Source organism: Mandrillus leucophaeus, unplaced genomic scaffold (genome assembly GCF_000951045.1).
Source record: "Mandrillus leucophaeus isolate KB7577 unplaced genomic scaffold, Mleu.le_1.0 Scaffold804, whole genome shotgun sequence".
NCBI classification, from domain to species: domain Eukaryota; kingdom Metazoa; phylum Chordata; class Mammalia; order Primates; family Cercopithecidae; genus Mandrillus; species Mandrillus leucophaeus.
Genome location: NW_012108742.1, coordinates 1,236,554 through 1,255,832, shown reverse-complemented (window position 1 = coordinate 1,255,832; position 19,279 = coordinate 1,236,554). Strand labels below are relative to the sequence as shown.

General features: G+C 38.9%; 2 pseudogenes; both read right to left on the bottom strand.

Annotated features, from left to right (window-relative positions):
• Positions 1–16,910: 16,910 nt before the first annotated feature.
• Positions 16,911–17,406, bottom strand: LOC105530220 (annotated as a pseudogene).
• A 243-nt stretch (positions 17,407–17,649) lies between these two features.
• On the bottom strand, positions 17,650–18,269 carry LOC105530219 (annotated as a pseudogene).
• Positions 18,270–19,279: the final 1,010 nt, after the last annotated feature.

Genomic DNA, 19,279 nt, shown 5'->3' with positions numbered 1-19,279 from the left:
GTCCAGATTGGGCACAGAGAAAACTCACACCAAGTTACAAGAGGAAGTTTCATTTGTTTCTCTAAGAGAAAACAATACATCCCTCCAGACCCTAATTTATAAAATGTCGTTTTACTCAATGTTTTTTTTCAGTCCCATTCAAGCTTGTGGCTATGAATTCAAAATAAACAGAGTTGATCTGGGGAGTCACAAAGCTTTGTAGAGAAAAACAAACATCAGTTGTTATTTTTAAGGGAAAAACCACATGCATCTTTGCCTCAAATCAGAGGAAAGGTGAGGCTAAAAGCCAAGTGGTTTAATATTTGAAAACTTCCTTTTTCTAAGGGCGGATTTGTCTTAATAAGTTAATGCTTGATATGCCTGTGCAAAGTCCAGGATGGATAGCTGCCCCAAGTCTAACCAGACAACGTTTGCTCTGTGGCCCAACGTTGATTCTGACATGGGGAAATCTGGAGGCTTGGGAAGCCCTGCCCTGTGCAGACAACCTCGTAAATCCCTCCTGCTTTCTGGCCTTTCTCTACCTGAACTGCCCACTCCAACAAAACCTTATCCACTTGTTCTCTTCAACAAGAAGCTCCTTCACAGAGAAACCACCAGTCCGTTCAACCGCTTTGTGGGAAATATGAAAATGCACCTCATAGCACCACTGACCCAGGGTGCCCCTGAGAGGCAGGGAGCACCCTGTAATGAGCCAGGTAGGGCTCCTCTCCCCTCAGAGGGTTACAGGCTACACACACATGTCCCATGCCCCATCCTCATTCTCCCCCTACTCTAGATCGAAACCCAGCCTAGGAACCACCTTCAGCATGTCCCATGTCATCTGGAGCTTCATCACTTCCAAAGAGCCCCGGTGACAATTTCCTAATCTCATCCTGGCTAGAATGCTGATAAAAATGTGCTAAGGGGAAAACCAAAAGCCCCGGCCCTTCTTGCTCAGACCTGTTTTTCTATGTTGTTCCTTTATAATTCTAAAACAATGCCTGTTTATTGGGCAAAGCCTAGCCTACCTCTTTTTTATTTTTTAATTTGGGATCAAAATTAAATAGAAGCTTTGGGCTTTTTCTGTGTAATACGTCACACTTATTTTCCCATGACATTAAAAACTTTTCTGAAACATTATAATGACAGTATAATATTCCCTTGCATACAAATACCTTAAGAGTCCCCCTGACCCTGACTGTGATATGTTCATTTATGCATTACCCATTATTGCCTGTGATTTGGGGTTTTAGCCATTGTAGGAAAAGGCAAGGAGTGATTAAACCCTTCTTAAGTTATCCTATTCTGTTTCTGTCAGAGGCCCTGACTGACCCAGCAGAAATGTGCAAATGCAAATGTCCCTTTAATTATAGCAGGACTGTGTGATACACCTACAAGCAGGGCAAGCCCCAGGTTTCACAGACCATTTTGCTTTTTTCCAGTCCTTTGAGTCCTGGAAAAACAAGTTAGAGAATGTGTCAGCCCATGATACATGCTGTGTGGATGGGGCAAATGATGTGCTCTACAAGCACATGGGAAGGACAGGGGCAACTGATGGACTCCACAGGAGATGGACCCCCTGATGCCACATCCCTGAGGGTAGGAACAATTTCAGTGGCATGAGACACCCCCACCTGTCTGGGGTGAATTGACCTTTTTATCTTTTTGTAATCAATATGTAATGCCCCTTTTCATCTCTTTCCTCTGAAGTATACTTTGACAATAATAAAATCACTCCAGCTTCCTTTTTATTAGTTTTTGCATGGCATATCTTTTCTCATTCTTTAATTTTTAACTATTTAATGACATTTGAAGTAAGTTTCTTGCAAACAGCATACGGTTAAGACATTTTTTTATTCCTTCTAACAATCTCTGTTTATTAATTAGAGTATTAAAATGACTTACATTTAGTAAAATTTTTATATGTTTGGATTTATGTTTACCATTTTATTATTGTTTTCTGTTTGTTTCTTCTGTTTTTCATTTCTCTCATTCTCTTCACCCTTTCCTGCCTTTTTGAAGGGATTATTGGCTATCTCTTGTCATCCTATTCTTTTTGCATGCTTGTGTTGTTTTAACTTTTTTGGGTTGGAGGGTGGGGGTTGGAAACAGGGTCTTGCTCTGTAACCCATGCTGGAGTGTGGTGGTGTGATCATAGATCACTGCAGCGTTGACCTGCTGGGCTCAAGTGATCCTCCCACCTCAGCCTCCTGAATAGCTGGGACTACAGGTGCATGCCAACATCTAGCTATTTTATTTTATTTTATTTTATTTTATTTATTTTTTGTAGAGATGGAGTTTCACTATGTTGCCCAGGCTGGTCTCAAACTCCTGGACTTTAGTGATCCTCCCACCTTGGCTTCCCAAAATGCTAAGATTACAGGCTCGAACCACCATGCCCATCCTATTCTAATATATCTATTGGGATTTTAACAGTATATGTTTACATAATTTTTTTTTAGTAGTTGCTCTAGGGATTACAAAATATATACTTAATTTTTCACATCTATCTAGAAACAGAAACCGTAACACCATAAAGTCTCACTTTCCACTCTTTATGTTAGAGTTGTCTTAACTATCACATCCACATATACTGAAAAATTCATCAGTGTTATATTTTTGCTTTCAACCATAAAACATTTTAAAGCACTAGAGAGGAAAATAATAGTCTGTTATATTTAGTTGAACATTCCTCGTTCTGTCACTCTCTTCATTCTTGAAGTTCCCATTTCTTTCTAGAATTATTTCCCTTCTGTCTAAAGATCTCGCTTTAGCTATTCTTTTTTTTCTTTTAATAATATTGGTACCAACTTTAGCAATTCTTTTAGAGCAGGACTGCTGAGTTAAAATTCTCTTCATGTTTCTTCATCCATGTTTTCTTTAACTTTCATTTCTGAAAGCTATTTTCCTTTATATGAAATTCTGAGGTGACAATTCCTTTTTTCAGCACTTGAAAATGTTGTGTTACTTGTCATCAAATCATTGTTCTCCTGTAGATTTTGTATTGTTTCTCTCTGGATGTGTCAAGAATTTTTCCTTGTCTTTAGTGTTTCAGAAACTTGAGCATGGTGTGTTGGGCATGCATTTCCTTGATTTTATCCTGTTTGGAGTTTGCTCCACTTCTTGAATATGTACATATATGTCTTCCTCAAAATGAATGAAGTTCTCACCCACTATTTCTTCAAATCTTTTTTTCAGTTCCACATTCTTTCTTCTTTCCTTATAGAAAACTCATGACACAAATATTAGACCTTTTGTTGTTATTCCACAGGACCATGAGATTCTGTTCCTTTTTAAAATATTTTTTTCTCTCTGTTGTTGAGATTGGATAACCTTTCATTGATCTATCAAGTTCACTATTTCTTTCCTATGTTATCTTCATCTCGCTATTGAGTCTTTCCAGTGAATTTTTAATTTTAGGTACTGTGTTTTTCAGTTCTAAACTTTCCATTTGATTATTTTTATATCTTCGTTTCTATTGTAACTTCATTCCCAAAGTGTTCACAATTGCTTCTTTGACCATTTGTATGATAGTCATTTTAAACTCTTTGTCAAATAAGTCCAACATTTGTATTGTCTCATCATTAGCATCTGTTGATTGTCCTTTCTTGCGCAAGTTGAGAATGTTCTTTGTATGCCAAGTAATTTTGGATTGTATCCTGGATCTTTTGTAAAAAGCAAAAGATTTATACAATTGGAAGAGAAACAAGAGTATATATCCTGGATATTTTGAATATTACTTTATAAGACTGTGAATCATGTTTAAATCCCAGAAGAGAATGTTGATATTTGGGTTTTAGCAGGCACTTCCCTGGCTAGGTCCCAGCCCACTTTCTGGGTGCTGTGGTTACAATGTCAGTTCAGGTTTCACAGGCTTTAAGTGCTATTAAGATCAATTTTGTGGAGTATGTTACCCAGGGGTCTGTCTGGGCCCTAGGAAGAAGTCTATCTGGTGGCTCAGTTCTCATCATTTTTGGAATGCTAATTAGGAGCAGATCCACCTCCAGGCAGGTTGGAGATCAGTGCAGATGTTAATAAACAGTTTTATGTGATCCATTTCCTGTGTATTTCCCTCTCTGCTATCTTCCTAGTAGTTTCTAGTTCCCTGGGTCTTCTTGTGTTCAGTCCGTCAGCCAAAATCCACTCATTTCTGTGGTTGAGCTACATTTGGGGCCCAAATGACAAGGGAGAGAGGGGGCATTATAAAGGGGGTTGGGGTTGGAACTGCAGCTCCATCAAATGAAAAATGAAGGCTCCCCTCCCTTAGAGTTTTAATTCATGTAGTTTTCCATGATGAACACTGCCATCCCCATAAGGTTGTGTAGGGCTGGGATAAAAGAGAATGGAGAAAAAGGAGAGGGGGGAAAGAAAACTCAAGAAAATCCCTCTCTACTCTTTCCGATCTTTAGAAGTTCTTTTTTTTTTTTTTTTTTTTTTGGAGACAGAGTCTTGTTCTGTTGCCCAAGCTGGAGTGCAGTGGCACAGTCTTGGCTCACTGCAACTGCCACATCCTGAGTTCAAGCGATTCTCTTGCCTCAGCCTCCCAACTAGCTTGGATTATAGGCATGTGCCACCACCACGCCCAGGTAAGTTTTTGTATTTTTAGTATAGACAGGTTTCACCATATTGCCCAGTCTCATCTTCAACTCCTGGCCTCAAGTGATCCACCCACCTTGACTTCCCAAAATGCTGAGAGGATAGGCATGAACCACTGTGCCCAGCCAAGAGTTCTCTTTTCTTTAAGAGTTCTTCAAGCCAGGACTAAATGGATTTCCTTGGCTTGCTTTCTGTTCTACAGTGGTACTTCTAGATTTTGACTATGTTGAGAGCCAGCTGGACATCCTAGAGGAAAAATATTGTAAACTAACTGCTAATTTGGTGTTACTTGAAATTTTTCTATTCTTCCCCAATCTGCCTATGACTGCAGGTGGAGGGGCAGTAGCACCATCCTCCTATGAAGAAACGAACCAGCCACTTCGTAGCAGGTTGACTTTATTTCATCCTTCAACCCTCATAGGGGCAGTCATTCATCCTGACTATTAACCTTACTTTTGTAAGCTCCAGGAACACAGATCACTAAGAATTCTAGAGGAGCTATTGCCAGAATACATACAAAGACCCCAGATCCAAATGACTCAAGAGGTGAAATATAATGTATGCTGTGGTGTACTTCTCAGATGCCTTCACCTTAGGTCTGAAATACTCATTCCCCAACAATGCCTCCATGCTAAAAGTGTTGGTAACTAATGGATCTCAGCTGAGCCCCTCTCTAGGCATTACCCTGAAGAGGCAAACCAAAGGCCACCTTACCCAAGACCACACCATATCCTTGGAGTCAGCTCAAATTCAGTGACTGTTCAAAGTGGAGAATAAAGCTGGGGCAGCATTAATGCAAGGAAGGACAACTCTGAAAGGCCAGGATTCCCTGTGGAGCTGGCTGAGTCTTTTGTTTAACTCCTTCCTTTGTCTAGTCCCACTTCCTTTATTCCTGCACAAGTGTTGATAGGAGGGTACTGGCCAATTAACCTCCCGCACACAAATTGTCCCAGAGTTTGCTTGCTGGGGACAACCTTATATACTAGGTCTAAGCATGGTATTTATGACAGGAATGGGTTCAGTAATGGACAAATAACTTGATTTAGGTAAATACAGTATGAGGAGGTTTGTTCTGGGATCTTCTGGGAAATTTCCCTGACAATAGAGAAAACCATAGGAAAAGATTATCTGTCTTTGAAGTTAAATCTGAACAAGAACTCCTGCAACTTACATTGCTGCTGACAAACATATTTGGACCCCCAAAACAACCAGTCTTAAAACAAAGATTATACTGTGATTAGCAGAATGGAGAGATGGAAAAAACCTGAGTTCTTAATGATGCTGTGTTGCAAGATCAACACACCCTGAAGGCCACCCCATTTTTAGACTTCTCATTATGTAAGTCAATAAATTTCTTTATTATTTGAAGCAACCTAGGGATCTCTTTTTTGTCTGTTTCTGCTACTTACAGCCAAAACATCTGACTGATACATGTGTGCATCTCACTGACCCTTCCTATACTGCTTCTGGAGATTTTTATAAACATTCAAAAAATATTGAGAAATTCACAACCCAGACAAAAATACTGAACTGTAACTAAGAGCAGGTGGCTGATGGTAAGTTTCCTTTTCCTTTCTTCTTCCTTTCTTCCCTTTCTTTCTTCTATGGGGCACCAATAATACATTTTCTTAAAAAGGGGACCTAGCTAAACAAATATATTTTATGTACAAAAAATAATAAGACCACAATGATTTGTGTAACTGTTTGACAAAAATTATCTTAAATTCTACTTTTAGAATCAAAGTACAATCTAGGCCATAAATTTGATATATAATTGGAATTTCTGAAAGCTCCCTCTGTAATAAACAGGTAAAGTCAGACACCTGGTAATTGCAGAGGGTATTTATATGCCTGTGGAGGAGGAAGGAAGAGATTTTTACTCAAGAAGGAAAATGCCAGTAAAACATATATAGTTCAAAAAATGAACTGTTTGCAACTTAAAAGATAAACAATCCATTATGCAAAACCAAGAAAACGTTACTCATCCCCACACTTGACTCAAACTCTGAAGGTCGGAATAAACTGATTTTTGTCAGGCCAGAAAGGAAAGAGTTTTCAAGAAGCAAAGTGTTCTGCCCTTTCACAGAGGACAGCACATTGCCATTCCTCCAGATTCAAGAATATGACAATGGAGCACTCTTTGTTCTGATTTTAACTGTTTTAAGAATCTCTTGTATCTGCTGGATTGATTGCGTTCTTTTCTTCCTCAGCACTAGTCATTTCAAAACTCTTTCTTTAGGCATTTAAATACAAAATCTAAAGATTCCATCATTGTGGATCATAGACAAATCACTGGGCTGGATTTAGGACGTGGGCTTTAATGTCCTGCCCACCAACAAGCTGGGTGGCATTGGACAAATCTCTCTCTCTCTCTAAGCCTCCATTTCATCATCTCCAAAATGATCTCTTCTGGCTCCATGATTATAGATTTCTTGAGAAATGAGAGGAGCTGTCTGAGTGCTGGGTGGCTTGTGGCAATGATAGCCCATTTTTCTGTCTACCGACCCCCCAACATTTCACAATTCAAAATCTTAGCCCAATTTATAGCCTGGTCAGTCTGTTATGGGGAAGCTGGAGGCTGAGAAGATTTCTTCACAAATACTCAAGACAGAAACAATGGATCCTCTTCTTCCAAATCTACAATCAACCTCTATTTTACTTTTGGTGCCTTGAGAGTTAGCCCACATCATCAGTGCAGAAGAAAAATGAATCAAACACTTCTGTTCCTTTTCTGCTGTGAATTTTAGAAATTATCTCAGAGGTCATTCTGTAGTGAGTCTGACTGATTTTATGTAAGTTAAGGTGGTGGTGAGTAGGGACTGAATAAACCTAGAGTCCTTCAGAGGCATATTAATAAGTTTGAGTCTTCAAATCTATACAAAATTTGCTCTTTGTTCTCTAAGTCTAACATGAAATACCTAGCAAGGTCCTCAGGCCACAGCATCAAAGCCAACCCCATGACCCACAGGACCATGGATAGAAAAGCTGGCTCAGAAATGCAGTCTAACAAGGAAACAGTGACTAGAATCCATGGAGTGCTTTGCAAGATACCTGGCATGGACACTTCAAAGGCTCCATGAGAAAGAACAGAGGGAGAAGGGAAAGTTGTTCCAGACTAAAGGTTATGAAAGAAACATAGCAGGCAAATGTAACGCATTAACCTTGACTCTAATGATGTTCTGAAAACAATTTAGGAAATTTAGTTATTGACTACGTGTTGGTATTATCAAATTAATGTTCCTTAGATGTGAAATGTTCCTATTCAATTGTGATTATTGCATAGGAAAATTATATGGGAGTGATATGTCATGATGCCTGCATACTACTTTCAGATGGCTTACGAAAGGAAGTTGTGTATGTGTGTGTGTGTGTGTGTTTGTGTGAAGATGCTGATAGCTTTAAATCTAGGAGAGCAGTATATGGGTGTTAATTTTTCTGGGTGTTTTTTTTTTTTTTTTTCAATTATTTTTCAAGCATTTAAAAACTTTTTTTAATTTAAAAAAACTTAAGAAAGATATGCAGTTCAGCCAGGCTTGGTCAGAGAGCATGTGGGGTCCCAGGGTACCTCATGGCTATACACCCTTAGGATGTTTCTGTTTCCCAGGTGCCACTTTATTTCTAGTTCTCTGAGCAAAAATCATTACTGCATTTGTTAGGGCCAACCACAAAGACTTAAATTGCAAAAAAAAAAAAAAAAGGAGGGGGTTGGGGGTGGGTGCAGGTACTGCAGTAGGGACATATTTTATTCCCCATTTACAGAGGAGAAAACCAAAGCACACTTAAGTTAGCTTACTTGTCAGAGGCCCCTGAAGGAGCCACACTGATGTTCAACCCAGATTCCCCTGAGTCCCTTTGACCAGTTCTCTGTAATCTTGTAGCTACTGTATCTTCATTTCCAACAGGCCTCACGGGCAGAGGACTAACCCCTGGGCTGCTGGAGCCATTTCACTCAGACTCCAAATTCAGGAGAACCAAAAGTGCTAAGGACTTAGCTCCTTCCAGAGGGACCCATAGTAATGACTGCCTCATCAGTCTCAGGAATTCCTTCCATTTCAATGCAGTCCCAGAAAATAAATCCTCCCTTCACTGTTGTCATACTTTCAAAGACCAACTGCTCATTTCCCAAATCAAACCACTACCCTCCCAAACATCCTAATATCCCACATACATGCTTGTCATCGCCTCCCACGCCATCTTCCATTGCCATGGATGAGCAGTGCTTCAAGATAAAGTTTCATAATTACAGGTTTATGTTGTATTCGGTCTCCTTCAGAGAAAATAATTTTGTCTCTAAGTTGTCCCAGTGTCCTTCCTTATGAGGAGCATGTATGAGCACAATGCCTGGACTTTGTGAAATCTATTCGTATGGTTCTGGGATTTCTTCTGTTTTCTTCCTGAATCTTGGCTGAATTCCAGAACTAAGATTGGCTAAATAGCCATACAGTCTGGGTTAATATTGTTATTTGCAGGAGGTGAAGATCGAAATATGTGATAACTACTACAGCACAGAGGGCACCACCTAGAGTGGGTGGGTGCAGGCAGATGGTGCGTCAAAGCAGGATCGTGGAGGACACCCCTCTCACTATACCGCATGTGAGCCCTTCAGAAGCTGGACTGCGAGGAAGGCTAGGTGATCCCTTGGCATCAGAGGAGCACTCGTGGTTCTTGTGGCAACAGTTACTTGCCATCAGGTACAGAAATACCTCTATATTTGACAGTCATGATAGCTGTGCCACTGAGACCACCTGACCATCAGTTCTGATTGTGTTTTGATGATGAAAATAACAGGAGAAAAATACTTTGAAAAGAGAGAGGATGAGAATGAATGACTAAATGAATACAAATAGAGGATAAAAGATATTAAACACAGATACATTAGACTCTCTCTCACACACACTCACACACACTCAGGAAAACAAGTGAAGTGCCACACCTTCAGCAACAAGAATTTTGTTATCAATCTCTATTTGCGCTCAGCTTTGAAACTTCAGTTCCTTTTTCACTAAAAGTTTCCCTTTTAGTGAAAGGGCTGTTTTGGTGCTGTTTTCTGCTGTTGAGGTTCCTGGCCAGTCAGCCAGGAGCTGACCTCAGGAAAATGTGAAACATTTTTCAGCCAGTAGGGAGGAGCTGGTCAAAGTAGGGAGGAGTGCACTAATGAAAAGCAATAATATTTTTCAGGAAAACTCAAAAGGGGAAAAAGCAACACTAGGCACAATAAACATGGAGGAACAAAGAGGCCCGGGAGAGCAGAACATTCGCTTCTGAGCTATCTAAAAAAATTTTCCAAGTTCTTGGGCCCTAAAATTGTCCTGGGTCAGCAGAGGATACACTGACCAACCCTGTCACCTCGGCCCTTGGTCAGCAAGTGCCATGAGCACAGCAGCACTGTGGGCCCTAAAGGAAAAACAGGCTTGATTTTGAGAGACATGTTTAATCATGTTTTCCAATTAGAATTAACAAGGATTTTTCCTTTGTTACTCACTAATGAGTAAATTAAAATCCAGACCAGTGAGAGAATAGGTTAACTAGACAGAGAATGATGTATCTGGCCAGGAGTTGAAAATATTGCTACAAATTCTAGGTGGGGACAACCAACCACAGGGTCACCACACAGAAGGCAAACCTACATAAGCAGAGACCTCCAAAACTGCACAAGTGAAAAAGTTAACTTTTGTGACTGTCTTAGTCCATTCCTGCTACCATTACCAAATACCACAGACTGGGTAAGTTATAAATAATAGAAATTTATTTCTCATGGTTCTAGAGGCTAGGATGTCTACCCAAGATCAAGGCACCAGAAGATCTGGTGTGTGGTGAGGACTCACCCTTTACTTCACAGATGGCACCTTCTCTATGCATCCTCACACAGAGAAAGAGGCAAATAAACTCCCTCAAACCTCTTTCATATGAGCACTAATCCCTTATGGAGCCCTCCTGACCAAACCACCTCCTGAAGGACCTACTTCCTGATGCTATTGCATTGGAGATTAGATTTTAACATATGACTTTGGAGGTGGGGAAGGACACAAGCATTCAGATGATAGCAGTGATGCTTCATCACACCATCTGTTCCATGGATCTAAGATTTATCTCCAACTGAACTTGTCATCAGAAAGGATTTTCCTGATTTTAGTATGATGCCAGTAAAATAAGAAAAATGAAGTGACTTATAAAAGATTATTCATTCTCTTGATGATCTCAGAGACAGAAAGAATACTAAATGCAATCAAAATGTTAGAGTGATGGTATTAGTAGACATTAACCTAAACAACCACATCTAACTGTGTCAGTAGTGAGACAACCTGGGCAGAGGACAAGAACAGGAAAAACAGCTGTGAACCTAAGACAAAAGCCAGAGGGTTGGAACTTCTGGCCTTCTCTTGGGAAAGTGAAGTGAGGGCTGTAAATGCAGAAGTAAATCAATTGACAAAGAAGAAGCCATAAAAGCAAGAGTCAAAAGAAGCAAGGACAAGGAGAAGGAAGGCTTTCCAACCTGACTCCGAGTTCTAGGATACAGAGGCTGTGTCAAGACTTAATGTAGAAAGGCCTAAACTGATCACTGACTTTTGGGAAAACTCTTCCCAGCTCCTACTGATAATGAAATCGTTGGCCAATGTTGCACTGGTTCCCCTACAATATTCACTCGTTTTTGGAGGGTCCTTATGGAAGAACATAATGGCTCTAATTTGACACTAGTTCTAGGTTCTAATAAGAAGATATTCAACTAAAACATAGCCATTTGCCTCCATATTTTAATGTAGCAAACAGCTCGCAACTTCAGTATACTTTATTTAGATAAGAGGAAACAGTAGGGTCAATTACACATCTGGAATTTTAGAGAGGATGCTTTCTTTGTGAGCCAATACGGAAAGTTCAAATGAATTAATATGTGCTTGGAAATTTAAGTTTAACTCTTCAATTTGCAGTGAAAATTACTAATACTTAAAAGAATTTTCATGACTATTTATTCTATATATATTATATTGTGAAAAAATTCTAAATATAATCAAAATCTGTTCTTTGTCTGCCTTGGAAAGTTTTTTCCTCTGACCATCCAAGATAAGGGTGATCCAGCATTATGTCTGATACGTAATAGATGTCTACTGGATAATTGATTGATGCAATGCTCTGGGGATCCCAAACATAAGCCTGGCAGCGGGTAATGAAATGGAGAGAGAGGTGGAAGACAAAAGAAGAAAGGAACAGAAGAAGGGGAGAGAGGAAGAGGAGAGCTATATACAATGGGGCCTGATGCAGGATCTGAAAGGTCGTCTCAGGGAGTCCACTTAGTGGCATCTGTGATACAGGAGATACAATCCAGACCAAAGCAATCCCCTGATTCCAGAAAGGTCTGATTATAAAGCAACCTAAAAAACACCTAGTTGATAAGAATTTAAAGGAGGTAAGTTAGTCAAAACCTGCTCTCAAAATGTTTCAGATGTTTGTGGAACAGGCATTGCCAATTTCTCACACACATGCCAATTGAGTAGATTGTTTATGTCAAGCTTCATCAATATGAGGATTCAGTCTCATCCAGGGTATCGGCTGGACAAAGGATTAGCATTTTTTCTGAGCTAAGTGAACTACACGTTTGCTGAAGGTATTCCAGATCCTGGACATGATGAAGTTGCCTGCTTGGGGAACTTGATAGGCTCCACAAGAGTTTATCCACTTCTTGTTTGTTTGTATATTCTCCTCTGCCAGAGATATTTCCAGAGTTATTATGCACAAAAATGAAATGCAACAGCCAGGAATTTCAGAACACTTGCCATGTTTTTAGATGTAAGACAATTTCCTTGAGAAAGGTCATTGGTCTGGCATGATGAGAACGTAATATATTTTGATGAATTACTTCTGCAAAGCCCTAATTCCTGAGATGCATACAGTAGCTTTACTTGTGCCCAATCCTATCCTCTCAAGCTTCTCTGTGGCTACCAGCCTGCTGGTCTTTCCTTGCTCTCCTTTCCTCTGGTTTCCTGGAGTTGCGGTGCTGCAAGGAAGAAAGAATGCACTGCTTGTTTCTTGCCGTTGATGTTCAGCACAAGGGCTGGCATCACTGCCTGGTGCCTTGAGCTCAAGCCAGAGCATCACAGAAAAACATACAGACAAAAACATTGTTATAACCTTGATTTTGCAGTTCAAAATCAAGTGTGACCACGTCTGCCTAGTCTGCAGAGCCAAAGTCCTTGGGTCCTACTTCTAAAAGTTCCCAAGCAGTAGAAGGGAGGGTATATGGAAGAAAGGATGACATCAGAATGTAACCACAGTTACATTCTCCCTGTAACCAGGAGCCAGTTCCAGCTGTAATTAGGTCCTCAGAAAAGTGGTGGCAATTTTACACTGTATTCAGTGTCTTAACTTTAAAAACTTGCTTTTTGCTAGATTATAATGAAAGACGGATTTCATTTTAAAAGTGCAACATTAGGAAATAACATGTGATGTGGAAGACATTCACAATCGAATTAAATGTTACGATTTAAACTATGAAATTCTCCAGAATTTTAATGTACACATGGCTCACTATTAGATCTTGCTAAATATGTAGGTTGTGACTCTGTAAGTCTGGGGTGGGACCTGAGATTCTGTATCTCCAACAAGCTCCCTGGCCAGGTCAGTGCTGGTGGTCTTGGGATCACATTTTCAAGCAAGCCTCTAGACTGCATTGGTTAAGAAAGGGTACATACTTGAAAGAACATGGCCTGCTTCCCAAGCCATTCAGCTGACTTAATGTCAAAAAGGAACATCCTGGGCCAGGTGTGGTGGCTCATGCCTGTAATCCCAACACTTTGGGAGGTCGAGGAGGGTGGATCTCTTGAGCTCAGGAATTCAAAACCCGTGTGGGCAACATGACGAAACCCCAGCTCTACCAAAAATGTAAAAAATTAGCTGAGTGTTGTGGTGTAAGCCTGTAGTCCCAGCTACCTGGGAGGCTGAGGTAGCAGGATCCCTTGAGCCCGGGAGGCAGAGGTGGCAGTGACCCGAAATTGCCCCACTGCACTCCAGCCTGAGAAACAGAGAGAGACTCTGTCTCAGAAAAGAAAGAGAAGAAAAGAAGAAGAAAAGAAAAAGAAAGGAACATCCTACAGCAAATAGTTTAAATCACACTCTTTGATATCACTGTGATAAAACTCTAAAATAAAAGAACAATTAAGAATGAGAAAATGAAAATGACTACCAATAGTGAGGTAATTTAAACTCCTTATTAGTAAGTTTGAAAATCCGGGAAAAAATATATATATATAGCTTTTGAGAAGGATACAAATTTAAAAAAAAAAAAAAAAAAGGAAAAAAAGAAAAAGAAAAGAAAACTTGAGTAGGCAGACAATCTACAGAAATGTGTAACCCTGGAAAATATTTTTCAAGTTACCTAAGACTAAATATCCTCCAAAGTACAAGGATTAGAGCGCTTTCCAGATGAAGTCTTTCAAATCTTCAAGGAATAAATATTTAAATGTTTGTTAAATTTTCCAGAGGAAAAAGGTGGAAAGATTTCCAATTATTTGTACAAAACCATATAACACTGATTCTAAAACTTAACAGAAAACTATATCCCAATTTCACTCATAATTATTGATATAAAAATCCTAAATAAAACATTGGAAAATAAAGTCAAACAATATTTTAAAAGACCACAATCCCATGATTAAAGACAGTTTAGTCTGGGAATGTAAAGTTTGTTCAATATTAGCAAAACATCAAGTTGAAATGTCAAAAAGGAAAAAAGTTAATCAACTCAATAAATGATTTTCTTAAAAAATCAAATATCAATTATTTTGGGGGTGAGGGGCAGGGACAGCATCTCACTCTGTTGTCCACACTGGAACGCAGTGGCAGGATCAAAGCTCACTGCAGCCTCCCATCTCAGCTGGGACCTTGTAGTCCCAGCTGCTCAGGAGAAGTACTCAAGAGAAGCTGAGTAGCTGAGACTATAAGCAGGCACCACAACAGACAGCAGATTTATTTGTTTATTTATTTATTTATTTTTAGACACAGAGTGTTACTATGTTACCCAGGCTGGTCTCAAACTCCTGGTTTCAAGTAATCCTCCTACCTCGGCCTCCCAAAGCACTAAGATTACACACCTGAGCCACAGTGTCCAGCCAATTCTTTTTTAATTAAAAAAAAAAAAAACAAAACAGGAATCAAAAGGTACTCGCTTATCATAATCAACCTATAACCAACTGATATTCATCAAAGTTAACAAAAATAGGCAATGGGGAAAGGACTTCTATTATCAATGGTGCTGGGAAAACTGGCTAACCATATGCAGAAAAAAACTAGGCCCATACCTATCACCATACACAAAAATTAACTCAAGATGAATGAAATAATTAAATGTTAAATCTCAAATTATAAAATTCCTAGAAGAAAACCTAGGAAATGTCCTTCTCAACATCAGCCATGGCAAATAATTTATGACCAAATCCTCAAAAGCAATTGCAAGAAAAACAAAAACTGATGAATGGGAACAAATTAAACCAAAGAGCTTCTGCACAGCAAATGGAACTCTCAACAGAGTAAATAGACAACCTACAGAATGGGAGAAAACATTTGTCAACTATGTATCCAGCAAAGGTCTAATATCCAGAATCTATAAGAAACTAAAATAAATCAACAAGAAAAAAACAAAATAACCCCATTAAAAAGTGAGCAAAGGACAGACACTTCTCAAAAAAGACGTAAAAGTGACCAACAAACATATGAAAAAATGCTTACATTACTAATCATCAGAGAAATGCAAATCAAAACCACAATAAGATACCATCTCACACTAGTCAGAATGGCTATTATTAAAAATTCAAAAAATAACAGACATTGGTGAGGCTGTGAAGAAAAGAGAACATTTATACACTGTTAGTGAAAATGTAAATTAGTTCAGCCACTATAGAAAGGACCCTGGGAATTTCTCAAGAGCTAAAACAGTGACCGTTTGACCTAGAAATCCCATTCCTGTGTATATAACCAAATTGTTCTACAAAAAAGTAACATATACTTCTATGTTCCTTACAGCACTATTCAAAATAGCAAGGACATGAAAACAACCTAGGTGCCCACCAACTGTGGGTTAGACAAAGAAAGTATAGTGCATATACACTACGGAATACCATGTAGCCATAAAAAAGAATGAAATCATGTTCTTTGCAGCAACATGAATGCAGCTGGAGGCCATTGTCCTAAGCAAATTAATGTAGGAACAGAAAAGCAAGTATCACATGTTCTCACTCATTAGTGGGAGCTAAATCTTGACATAGAGTTTGGAACAATAAACACCAGGGACTACTATAAGGGAGAGAGAGGTAGACTGGTGAAAATCTTCCTATTGGAAGTTGGGATCACTATCTGAGCGTTGGGATCAGTGGAAGTGCAAGCCTCAGCATCATACAATATACCCTTGTAACAAACCCACACATGTACCTCTTGAATCTAAAATAAAATGGAAATAAAAATAAATAAAGAAATAAAATAAAAATAAAATATGACTGCATAAAGTAATAATTAGATAAGCCTATAATGTTTAAAGATGTAGTTTATATAACAATGGTAACACAAAAATGGGGCCATAGAACAAACATATAGTGGCAGAGTTTTTTGTATATTATTGACATTAAATTGGTATTAATCCAAAGTGCTTGTTATAATTGCTAATTATAATCTCCAGGGCACCCACTAAGAAAATAAGTCAAAAATATAGTAAAATAAAAAAAGAAGGGGAACTAAAATGTTACAATAAAAAATATATATGTAACAAAAAAGAAGACAATAATGAAGGGCTAGAGGAGCAAAAAAGGGCATAAGAGAAATATATAACACAAATCGTAAAGTGGCAGATATAAATATTTTCATATCAGTTATGACATTAAATGTAAATGGATTAAAATTCCAATCAAAAGGCAGAGATTGGAAAATAGATTTAAAAACATGATCTAGCCATATGCTGTCTACAAAATATATAATTATTTTAAGCAAAAATTATTTATTTTATTTTATTACTATTATTTTTTTGAGACGAGGTTTTGCTCTGTCACCCAAGCTGCAGTGCAGTGTCTCAATCTCTGCTCACCGCACCCCCCACATCCTGGGTTCAAGCAATTCTCCTGCCTAAGCCTTCTGAGTAGCTGGGATTACAGGCACGTGCCACCACGCCTGTAATTTTTTTTTGTTTTTAGTAGACGCGGGGGTTTCAGCATGTTGGTCAGGCTGGTCTTGAACTCCTGACCTCGTGATCCACCCGCCTCGACCTCCCAAAGTGCTGGGATTACAGGCATGAGCCACCAAGCCCGGCCTATTTTTAAGAAAAATGTATAATTTCTCATTTTCTACTCTTGGCATAAATTTTAATTATTTCCAGTGGAACCAAAACCTCCTAAACCCCTTTCAGTGTCATCCAAAGCTTGAACTTCTTCTGTTTCTAGATTTAAAAAAAAAAAAAAAAAAAAATCCATTCAGAACTGAACTGTGCAATTTGATCACTGTTTTTGACTTCAAACTTTGCCAAAATTAAACAGTACAACACCAATATTTCCTCTATAATTTTCGTCTATGACACCAGCTCCTACATCAATAAAGTGTTTTGCAGCCAAGCCAGACCATGGAACTACCCTTCCATAACACCCAGAGAAGGAAGAGCTATCTGAATGTCTGTTTTCATGAGTGCTTTCTCCATAGGCGGTATTGTCTAATCATGGGCATTGTACAGGTTGTAGCCTGCACTTCTCACAGACCCTCAGGTTGGAGCCATGGCATGCTCAGAGAGCTGGGCAAGGCACAGCTGCATGCCCCTCTCCTCCACAGGTCAGTCAATTTGCTGGGGGAAGCGTTGAGTGTTTCTTCAGAGCAGGTTATGACAGAGCAAGAAGGCAAGCAAGGAGAAAGCCCAGAGAACTAGAGAGCACAGGACTGACACCATGGCAGTGAACTGGCCAAAAATGTCAACATATACTTTTGATTCAAAAACGTTTCTTTCTTTTTTTTTTTTTTTCAGTATAAATGCTTTTTTTGTAGACCACCTACATGACATGTTTTTCTTAAAAACAATGCCTCCACTCCAAATCACGGTCAAAATAAATGAAGAGCTCAAGATGACATCAGTCCCATTTGTCTTAAGTCCTGGTGTTGTGTGGCTGACAAGCAGAAGCCTGTTATGATGACAGGTAATAGATCCAAAGTAATTGCCAAATTTGTTAATATTTTTTCCATCTCTAAGCCATCCTTAAAGGAAATCACATATGGGTTACGCCAACCTCACGGTAGTCCTGTGGAGCAACCATGCCATCTGGATTCATGTTTTCACCCATAAAGAACCAGCAGCTTTTGAAATTAGCAAGGATGTGCTTTGTTTGTTCTGCAGCCCCTGTCATAAAAGGTTTTACCCTTTCTGGTCTCTGTTCTTCAAGTTTGCCATTGGTTGATTTCATATAATCTTTGGTGTATTATACTTCTTGTAGACTTGCTTTTGTGAAGCTTGTTTCCTGCAGATGATGGTTCATGACAGTATGCATACCAGTGATTACTGTGCTTTCGGTACCTTTGCTTTCAGTGCCTTCGGCGGAGGCATTTCCACCAATGAGCGAGTCATCAATGTTACCTTCTGTCCTACTTACCATCTTCCCCTCCACCTCCAGGCACAGCCCATCCACAGTCTCCCAGATCTTGTAAATGTGGGAGAACATCTCATCATGGCTGATGAAGTCCCAGTAGATAAATCATGATGGCGGCTGAAGGGAGACGATGGCATCTCTAGCTTAGCAGGAGCCCACAGCTAGGAGTGAGTGGGGTGCAGCTTGAGCAGCGCTCCAAGGGAGCGGGGAGCGGCAGAAAAGAAAAACCAATTTCAAAAACCAAAGCAAGAAAATAAAAGGATGGTAAAGGGGATATAATGCATAAGGTAACCAAAAGAGAGCTGGAGTTTCTATATTAATATTGAACAAAGTAGACTTTAAGAAGAAGAACATTTTGTAATGATAAAAGAATAAATTCATCAGAAATAAGAAAAACAATTATAAATGTGTGTACATGTGACAACAAAATCTAAAAATACACGAAGTAAAAACTGACAGAACTGTAAAGAAAATACTCAATTCAATAACAACAATCGGAAACTTCAATACCTCACTTTTAATAATGGATATAACAAGGAGACAGAAGATCAAAAAGAAAATAAAAGGCTGAAACAACACTTGAAGTAAACCCAGCAGACATCTAAATAACACTACACTCAACAGCAGAATATACAGTCTTTCCAAGTGCACATGGTACATTCTTCAGGATAGACGACATGTCGGACCACAAAACCAGCCTCCATAAATTAAAAAGGATTTACATCATGTAAAGAATGTCCTCCGACTACAATGGAATAAAATTAGAAATTAACCAATGAACAAAATTTAGGAAATTCACAAATATGTAGAAATTAAGCAACACACTGCTAAAACAAACAAACAAACAAACAAAAACCAATGGATTAAAGAAGAAATCACAAAGGAAATTAGAAAGTACTTTGAGATGAATGAAAATGAAAAAAACAAAACAAAAAAAAAAAACGTGACTCGTGGGATACATTGAAGGCAGTGTTTAGAGGGAAATTTATTACTCAAAATGCCCATATTTTAAAAAATAGCAAACTCAATAACAAAAAAATAGAAATAACCCTATTAAAAATGGGCAAAGAATTTAAATAGACATTTTTCAAAAGAAGATATACAAA